General features: G+C 39.6%; 1 protein-coding gene and 1 pseudogene across 2 annotated transcripts in view; both read left to right on the plus strand.

Moving 5' to 3' along the window:
• Cntln (centlein) overlaps nucleotides 1-10300 on the plus strand; it is a 241922-nt gene that overhangs the window by 79526 nt on the left and 152096 nt on the right. The window lies entirely within an intron of this gene.
• LOC116095217 lies at nucleotides 607-10239 on the plus strand (annotated as a pseudogene).

The following is a 10300-nucleotide window of genomic DNA, read 5'->3' on the forward strand; positions in this document are numbered from 1 at the left end:
TCTCCTTTTCTTTCCTTTCTCCTTTTCTTTCCTTTCTTTTCCTTTTCTCTTTTTTTTGCCATACTTTTATTAATTCTTTGGAGTTTTCTCTCTGGGACCTTATCTAGTTCACACTCAGTTGGTGCCATTGTGGTAATAGTAAATTTGGAGAAAATTATGTTTGATTTTTTTAATATTTCTTATGTATCTGTACTATTTATCTGCTTAGTTTAATTTTATCAGCTAGATTCATTTAAACTATTTGCAATATTCACATGAACTTGGTTGTAGTAGAGGTGTGTGTAGTTCAGAAAATATTTTCTCATTCCTGAAGCACATAGGTGACTTATATAAACTCTATATTATTGTTGCCTGGATGAGATATTGACCATGAGAGCCTGCTCAGTTTTCTCTTAACCTCTTGGTAAAGTTTTCAGTTCAGTACACACACACACACACACACACACACACACACACACACACACACCACGAATTTCTGTTTGATTCTTTTAAATATCTTCTACTTATTTATATTCTTTTCATTTATATATGCAAGATTCCATTTTTTCTTTTTCTCTTGGTGATCCTTATCATACTTGGTTTAATATTACTGCCTGGTAGTGTAGCATGTGGAATTCCTCAGGTGTGATGTCTCAGTATCCTGTTCCTTTCAACAGGGGTCATGCTTTCTTGCTGCTTTTGGTGGCTTCTTATGCTGTGTTACTGAAAGTCAAGCATTTGCTATGGTAACTGGTAGCATCTGAAATAAGTTTCTGCCCCTGCTTGAAGGTTGAAGTTCTTTGTTAATTCTTGAAATAATTGCTTTATTTTGTTATTTTTACAATCAGTCTACAAAGGTCATATTCCTCAGTACAAATTGCCACTGAAATCTCTCATTTAACTCAAGTTCAGTTGGATGAATGTAGTGGTCTAACCTGTGGGTTCCAGCATAAAGAGGGTGAGGCAATTTACTTCGTGGTAAGTAGTATACCAGCCTGTAGTACCGAATGGAATTCTGTCTTAACAAACAAACAAACCCCACAGAAGAACAAAGCAGGGTTGGGAGAATGTAATAATAGGACTTTTCTTGAATGCTAAGAGTTAGAACTAACAATTCAAACACCCAATCACATCCTTAAACCAGTTTCTGAGCCTCTGGCTTACCTCTATGCTCAGGCCTTCTTTTCCTGCTTTTCCTATTTCATCACAAAAGTGCCATCTTCAAAGGTTAGCTAGAGGGTCAATGGGTCAGGGGCTTTTCTGAGCAGCTAGTACGATTTGAGAGTGATGGCTGATTCATAAATTCCCCTGTGTGGATGAGTTTAAAGTTGCCCAGTATCCAAGATGATAGCCCATGGGCTATCACTCCTACTCCTTGGGTGTTCTGTTGCATGTTTAGATTTATAACACTTTCTTTCTAGCATCAGTGGTTTTTATTTCATCTTGTTGATTTTTATAAGTAGTATTTCACATCTTTCCTGGTAGTGCTTTAAATTACAGTTAGGGAAAGCTGCCCTTTGTCACTTCCTTGGGTGTCTCTAGACAAGTACCATGGGTAGTTTGCCCTAGATATTGAGTAAGTCCTGTTTTACACCCTAAAGAACCAGAAACCTGATTTCTTGTAAATAGCACCTATTACTAATTTAGGACTACTACTGTTTTAGCAATTCCCAGCCTTCAGATTACCTGTTACCTGAGTGGATATGTAGAAGGTCAAATGTAAAAACCTAGTAAATTTATTGCTCCCATTTCCATTTGCCTTTCAGGCTTTAGTCTGAGTATTTTTCAGAGCTCAACTATACCCTGGAAACTTCTACTTATCTAGTGTTTCTAAAGGAGAGAGAGTACTTGAACTTTCTTTGTCTTTTGGTTGATGTCATTCATTCCTTCATTTTCAGATGATGGATTTATTAAATATAGGATACTGGGCTTGACATGAGTTTCTCTTTAAGTACATTTAATATATTATCCTAATGCCTTTATCCCTTTTTATTTATAATGAGAAGTCGCTTGTTAATCATATTTAGGTAATTCTAAGTGATGCCTTAGAATTAGGCATCTAAAATTAGCCATTTTTGAGATTTTCCCTGTGTCTTTGGTGTTAATCTTTTTAACTGTGACATATACATAGATCTCTCTTCACTTGTGACACATGAAGGCTTCTTTACTGTGATGCATACATGGATCTCTCTGCACTTGTGACACTTGACATTTGTTGAGCTCTGTGGAATGTAGAGGCCCTTTTTATGGTTGTGCATTTTTTAACCATAATCTCTTCAAACATTTTTTTCTCATTTTTGGTAGTCTCTGCCCAATACTTTTCTAAGTCTGATATTTTTTTTCTTTAATCTTTATCTTCAAGATGGTTGTCTTTATTCTTGTCAGCTAATGTCTAAGGCTAAACACTTGTATTGAATTTATTTAAATTTATTGTGCTTTTCTAACTTCAGAATTTGACCTAGATATTTTAACTATTTTATTTTTAGATAACTCTTGTATTTGTTTGTTTGTTTTCATGTTTCAACAAAACTTTACTTATAGTAAGTTTGCTAAGCCCTGCTGTTAAAATACTTAGGTCTTTTTCTTAGGAAAATATGTAAGATCTAAATGCAATAAAATGATAGACAATCTGAACATCTAAAAAAACAAAGCAATCTAGTAGGGTGGAAGGGTCTCAAAGGCAAGCAACAGAGTCAGAGACTTTTTCTATACTTACTTGATTATGGTTTTAAGTTTTAGGGTTGTTTTAACTCTGCTGTTACCTACCTCACCAGTTCATAGATATTTCTGTTCCTCCTCTTATGTGGATGACACTTAGATGCTTACTTGCATGTCTTATCATTCTGTAGTTATTTTACTGAAATGTGTAAATTATAGTGACTTGGGATAACAATTCCTTCCTGCTTCCATCCCAGGGCTTCCTGGCTTTACTGATTTATTTTGTGGTGGTTTGGGCTAGATTGGCAAGAGTGTGTCCTCATATGTTGTTTTTCAGAGTTTGGGCTTGGGTGGGTGACCAACTCAGCTTGTATTTCTGCAATATTCTTCTTTTCTCTTTCTCTTTTTAATCTCATTACTGATATGTCTGTTAATATTCATGCTATCCTGAGTTGATAGGCAGTAAAAATTTCTAGTTGAGTGTCCTATTGTGGACAGTATCTTGGTGCTTTAGCTGCTCAAAAGTCTGATTTAGTTCAATCTGAGTCATTTGCTGAGTTAGAAATATCTGTGATCAAGTGCATAGGTACATACCTGTAATTATAGCCCTCAAGAGCCTGAGGCTATAGTGTTGAAGTTTCAAGGTGAGCCTGGGCTATCTAGTAGACTTATGGACAGCCAGAACTATCAGTTGTACCATGTGTAGGATAAAATGGCCATAATTTCTAATGATCATTTGAGTTGTACACTCAACTACATTCATGCTCTTATAGAGCCATCCAGTGGACTCTTCACCTTGCATTTCTTGTTCCCAAGTCTTCTACAATTGTGATTCTACTTTTTGTTTCTAAGAGTATGAAAATCTTAGATATCTTATAAAAAAGGAACTATAGCCTTTGTATACTTTTTGTGATACAATCAAGGTTTCTGGATTTACAGTAAATGTCAAAAATTTTTCTTATATTATTATGGTAAGAGCAAACAAACATAAATATCATCTTAACTATTTTACATTGTGCAGTTTGGTAAAATGTATTTATGTTGCAGTAAAATTAATGCCCAGAGATTTCCTTCCTTCTGAAATGAAATACAGTGTCATTAAGTAACCATTATTTTACTTTCTATATCTAGAATTTAACTACTCCATATACCTCATATCTCATGTGAGTGAGACCATTTAGCCTTTGTCTCTGTAACTAGTTCCTTTCAGTTAGTATAAGGTCTTCAAGGTTTAGCCAGGTCCTCATATCAGACAGGATTTCCTTCCATTTTAAACTGCTCAATATCTCGTTGTATGTCTATAAACATTTGTCCATTACTTGATGTCAGTGTGCTATTGGATGGCTTCCATCTCTTGGGTATTATCAATCATGCTGCCATGAAATGATAAGTAAGTACACTCTCAAGACCCTGCACACTGACACTATGCATGTGCTAGTTCTTTTTTATTCATATTTTGTTTTGCTTTTTGGGTTTTTTTTGAGACAGGGTTTCTCTGTATAGCACTGGCTGTCCTGGAACTCACTCTAGACAAGTCTGGCCTTGAAAGAGATCTGTCTGTGTCTGCCTGCTGAGTGCTGGGATTTAAAGGCCTGTGACACCACTGACATGTGGTTCTTAATGTTTTGAAGAACTTCTATGCTGCTTGCCACAGTGTTAGAGTCTGGTCAACAAGAGAGGGCTTCCAGCAGTTCCATATCCCTCCTCATACTTATTTTAGTGGTTGCTGTTCTATTGTGTGTGAGGTGATTCCACACTCTCGCTATGATTTCTATATCTCTGATGAAAATCATAGTAATTTTGAACCTTTAGTTGAGAAATTTGCATTTTACAATTGGTCATGTCAATTTAAGTTTCTTGCTATTTTCAAAAAATGAAATTATGTTAGTTTTTATTTTGATATTTTATAGTTAGGTAATTTTTTTATATATTCTAGATGTACAACTCCTTAACATATATATAATTTGCAAGCCCTTTCAGTATGTATATGCCTTCTCAATGTATTTATTGTATTCTTTGATAGCTTTTATAAAGTTTTATTTCTCTGATTTTTTTTAATATTTTCTTGCCTATTTGCTTGCATCGCTTGTATGTTTTGTGTCAAGGCTGTCACTGTTAAGTCAGATATCATGAGATTTCCCTTTAAAACAAAACACAAAACAAAACAAAAGATAGGTCCAATTTGTACTATCTATATTCTCAATGGAGCATGGTCAAACTATCAGTGATATACCTCTTAATGAAAGGAGTCTTTCCCTTCCCATACCCCCACCAGAAGGCATCAATTGTGCAGAGCTAACTTCAGCATCCTTATCATATGTTTTAAAAGTTCGTTAAAATGGCTTCCTGTTTAGGCAGTTACTTTTTTTTTTTTTTTGTGGAGGCAGGTCCTGAGGTAGGTCCAGGATCTTTAGGAAGCCTTCCATGTCCTTCTTTCTCAACTTTTCATCCTTAGTCATTGACATTGCTGCTAAAGCAGTTTTTCTTTCTCTTCATTGACAGGGGACATGGATCATAGGCCTCTACATGGTTTCTGGCCACAGCACAGACCATTAACATTGCACCCAACTGCAGTAGAAGCCATGGACCTAGACAAGGCCCTCAAAGGCAGCCCTAACCTCAGACATCACTATGTCCTCAGGCTGCAGCTTAGATCAGTGACAACCCACTTGGTGTTTGGTGGTAACACAGGTCACAGACATCAACATAAACCCTGGCTACAGCAGGACCACAGACTCTGATATGGCTCTTGGCAGCAGTATAGGCCTGAACATCACCATGGCCTCCGGGGGCAATTGCAGGCCACTCCAATCAATATGTCCCCCATTGGCAGCACATCCCATAGATATTGGCATGGATTCAGGCCAAACATTAACCATGGACATCCAAATGGAGTTAGGTGGTAACTTGGGCCTCCAACATCAGCCTGGTTCTTGGCTGCATCAGGACTACTGACCCACACATGGTCCTCAGTGGCATCACATACCATGGTGGTCCTTCTAGGAGGTCTAATCCAAGAAGTGAACCTTTTTTTTTTCCCTATGCTTTCATCATTACCTAGAGTCAAGGTGATCCCAGGAAGTGTTAAGGCTGTGTGTACAGTCTGCATTTGTGCAGGCTCCAGGCTTCTGCACATGACCCCTGTGATGGTGGACCATGACATGATCCACCATCCACATCAGTCCTCTCTCACACCTGTCCCTGCAATCATGATGACAGTTCTACCTCTCACACATTCATTCTTTGTAGTAGCATCTGATGGGTGACCTAGGCTGCTTCCATAGTGTCCTGCGTCACCTCATCTGGTCCCATCTCATCCTCTGCCCCATTTCTTCATTACTTTTTAGGTTAACAGATTTCCAAAATATATAACAAAAATAATAAGCAATAAAATTTGGACTTAGATAATATAGGCATACACTTTACCTTAAACCATCAGACACATGATTTTAAGTTGTTGTTGCTGTTTATTTCTGAGAGAGTTGGCAAGGCTTTTAAGAATTTTGAGTTATACTCTAGGTTCTGAGAATGATTTCTTTGATTTTTGAGATACTAAGTGTAGCCAGACTTTGGCTACTTTGTGGGTTCTTCTTTCTTCTACCCTTCTCCACCCCTTTTCCATCCCTTCAATCCCCTAACAGTAGATGGAAGGGAGAAGAGGATAGAGAGTAAAGGAAAGAGATCCCTGAATTAAGTAAGAAGTCAGAAATTGGGCACCATGATTGTTAAACTACTTCTTGCTGATTAGAGGTGTTGAGTTCCTTAAGGAAAGTTTCATCTTCAATGTCAGGGTAACTAATTTCTTCCCATTATTTCTTCTTTGCACATACTTCTTAACAAGCCACAACCAACAGCAACCAACAACCAACCCACATAACCTTCCAACATCCAGCCAACAACCCAGCCCTTAGTCCAGCATTTACATATTCTCTAAAAAGTCCCCAAAATTCCAAACGTCACACAATCACAGAAACTGTCCAAAGCTGGCAAAATCACAGCCCTGCTAAAGCACGAGAGAAGTCGTAGTCAGCTACTATGGACAATCAAGAGCCCCATATCTCCATATCTGGGATTAAAATGAAAGCACAATCCCATAATATTTCTGTGTTTTTCAAAGAAACCAAAACTTCAAAATTGTAATTACAGCATTCCTCACTTCTATTCCTCCTTCCAAACCTTCCTGTGTACTTTTCCTTGTTTTCATTTAAATTCATCTTTTTTCACTAATTGTTATATGCAAATGTATGTACACATATACGTGCATATTCCTAAATACAGCTTTCTCATACTCATGTGTATGTTTTCAGGGCTGACCATTTGATATATTTGATAACTAGTTGGTGTGCTCTTGCCTGGGGGAGATGTTTCTTCTGTTCTCAGCACTCATCAGTTGCCGGTAGTCCTTGGAAACTGCTACCATGATGATACCCTTTGACCTGAAAAGTACAAACAGCATATATAGCCAGTGGAGTTTTAGCCAGGAGAAATGTTTGTTCTTGTCTACGATTTAAGTTAGTTTAAGGAAATTCCAGAATATTGGCTGCTGCTGTCTTCATTAGATCCTTTCTAATTCTTAAGAGATAATTACTGGGGATTTAAACATATTCAGCACACAAGTGTATCATTAGCTTTCTGTTTCAGTTGACATTTGCTGTAAAAGTTAAGAGTGAAAGAATTTACTGAGCATGTGTCTGCAACCAAAATAACTGAAGAATACCCATGTAAAACCTGGCTTTCATGAAATTTATATCATTGGTGTTATGTAGAAATACATAAGCAATAAAAATTTAGCTTTGTCACAGAGAGATAAGTTGGATGGAGAAAAATATGACAAGAAAAATGTTTATGGCTTAGATTTGGGAAGTTTCTATTTAATTAGGATAGTACCAATAGCATTTAATAGAGTAGCTTTCTATCAAAAAGAAGATACTTTCTCAAACTTTAGTATATATTATTTTACATACACACACACACACACATATATATTTAGTATATATTATTTTGACTGGGTCTGTTTCTGTTTCTATGTTCTATTTGATTTCTCTTGTTTTAGGATTGCATTTTAAATTTCAAATAAAAAGTTTTCCTAGCTTTTGTGGGTTACTATTGTGTTCTGGCTAGCATGCCATTTAGTTCTAGAAAACCAGCTCTAACATGAAAACATTACAGTTGTTCATATGCCTGTATTTGTAGTTAATGTAGAGATAACTGCTATGTGAAAAAGATAGTTGTTATGCTTATAACCATGATTTTCTGTGTTCATGAATGTGGCACATCTTCATTTGGGTTGCATTTTATTTTATTCAATAATATTATTCATCAGAAAGAAGTCAATAATTTGCATTGAGCTATGTGGAAAAGCAATCATGTTTCTACAATTAGCATGTATTCTGATTTTAATAATCTCTTATTAGTTCCAACCATTCACACACTCTTGTGAAGTGCTGTCAGGAGAGTGGAAGTTCAAGGCCATCCTCTGCTACACCATCTGGGCTATCAATGACTGCCTTTCAGACAAAAGTGGAGGATTACCCTCAAAACTTGTTGGCTTGTTTTGTCATGCTTTCATTTTAATTAATTAATTAATTAATTAAATTTTCTTTTATAGAAAATAAAATTTGGGGGCTCTTGAGAGATGCTTCAGTGGTTGAGAGCCTTGGCTGTTCCTACAAAGAACCTGTATTTAAATCCCAGCACTCACATAGTGGCTCATAGCCATCCACAGTTTCAGAGAATCTGAGCCCTCTTCTGATCTCTATCAGTATTGCATGCACTTTGTATATTTACATAGTGACAAACATGCATACATCAAAATAAATAAATAAATAAGACAATAAAAAATAAGACAATAGTTTTTTTCATATAATATATCCTGATTGAAGTTTCCTTTCCCTCTGCTCTTCCAGTTTTTCCATACCTCCCCTTACATCCAGATCCATCACTCCCTTTCTGTCTCTCTTAGAAAACAAACAGATCCTCTTTGCGTGAGTCCCAAGCGGGGCATGGGTTGGAAAGGGAGGGAAGGGGCTCAAGGATCGAGGCTCTGGGCTTTTGGGGGTCCCTGACCTCTGGGCTGGAGTAACCCTATTCAAGACTATGTTGAGGCCCACCTGGCTTCCCCGGAAAGAAGCCAGAGCCCTCTAGAGTCCCTCAGGGGAGAACGCTGCCCAGAGGCGCCCTGGGGCCTGCAACTGCCCACGGAGCAACACTCCATCCTCACCTCAGGGTCAACTTTTGCTCCCTCCCACCTGAACAATGTTATCAGCCTCCGAGGGTACCGGAAGATCGGGGGCCTACTTAGGTAGGATCCCATGGAACAACCCAGCGCCTGCAGGGACTCCCTCCAGACAGGGAAGTCATCTGCCCTGGAAGTCTGGATGCTGAGATCAATTCTCTCATCAGCATGTTGGCTGATCTGGACTGGGGTTGCAGTCATGCACCTAGGCGACCAGACAGACAGGCTTTTGAAGCTCCCCAACCCCATGCTTACCGCGGAGGCTCCCTGAAGCCCAGTGGAGGTGCTGTTCCAACCCTGATGCTCCCAGCATCCCCCTATAGTGGACCTACCCCAGCTTCCTATGCTATGGCAGCACACCAGCTGGTCCTGCTTTCCCTGTACAAGTGAAGGTGGCTCAACCTGTGAGAGGCTGTGGACTACCCAGGCGGGAAGCCTCTGAGGCTTCTAGGCCTCTTCCAGGCTCCCACTTTCCTCTGACAGGTTGTGATGAAGCCTGGGGGTCGGGGGGTGGGGCTGGCTATAGGAGCCACCAAGAGCCAGGACCGGGGATTAAGGAGGGAGCTTCTGCAGTACATAATCCCACAGGAGGAGGAAGAGGAGGTGGGCATGAGCTTCAGGGCTACTTAAGCCAACCTCCAGAAGAGGAGCTGGAGAGACTGACCAAGAAATTGGTGCATGATATGAGCCACCTGCCCAGTGGGGAGTACTTTGGTCAGTGTGGTGGCTGTGGTGAAGATGTGGTTGATGATGGAGCTGGGGTTGTGTCTTCAATATTGGTTGCTTTACGTGTTCTACTTGTCCGGCCCAGCTCGGGGCCAGCACTTCTATGCTGTGGAGAGGCGGGCATATTGTGAGAGCTGCTATGTGGTCACCCTGGAGAAATGTTCCACATGCTCTGAACCCATCTTGGACCAAATCCTATGGGGATGAGGGCTATGGGGAAGGCTTACCACCCTGGTTGCTTCACCTGTGTGGTGTGCCACCGTGGGCTTGACCAGCCAGATCCACTGCATTGAAGATTACCACAGGAAATTTGCCCCACGATGCTCAGTGTGTAGTGGGGCCATCATGCCAGAACCAGGTCAGGAGGAGACAGTGAAAATTGTTGCTCTGGATCGCAGTTTCTGTATTGGCTGTTACAAGTGTGAGGAGTGTGGGCTGCTGCTGTCCTCTGAGGGAGAGTGTCAAGGCTGCTACCCACTGGATGGGCACATCTTGTGCAAGGCTTGTAGTGCCTGGCACATCCAGGAGCTCTCAGCCTCCTCCGTCACCACCGACTGTTGTCTGCTCTGAGAAATACGTGCTGGGATCTCAGCCCCCGTCTGTTACCTCCTCCGACATGTACCCTTAGCGTTTGCCATCAAATGCTGTCTCTTCTTTCTCTCTTCATGAAATAATCCCTGGAGCGTTTAAAAGCAAAAAAAA

Source organism: Mastomys coucha, unplaced genomic scaffold (assembly GCF_008632895.1).
Source record: "Mastomys coucha isolate ucsf_1 unplaced genomic scaffold, UCSF_Mcou_1 pScaffold18, whole genome shotgun sequence".
Classification (NCBI taxonomy): Eukaryota; Metazoa; Chordata; class Mammalia; order Rodentia; family Muridae; genus Mastomys; species Mastomys coucha.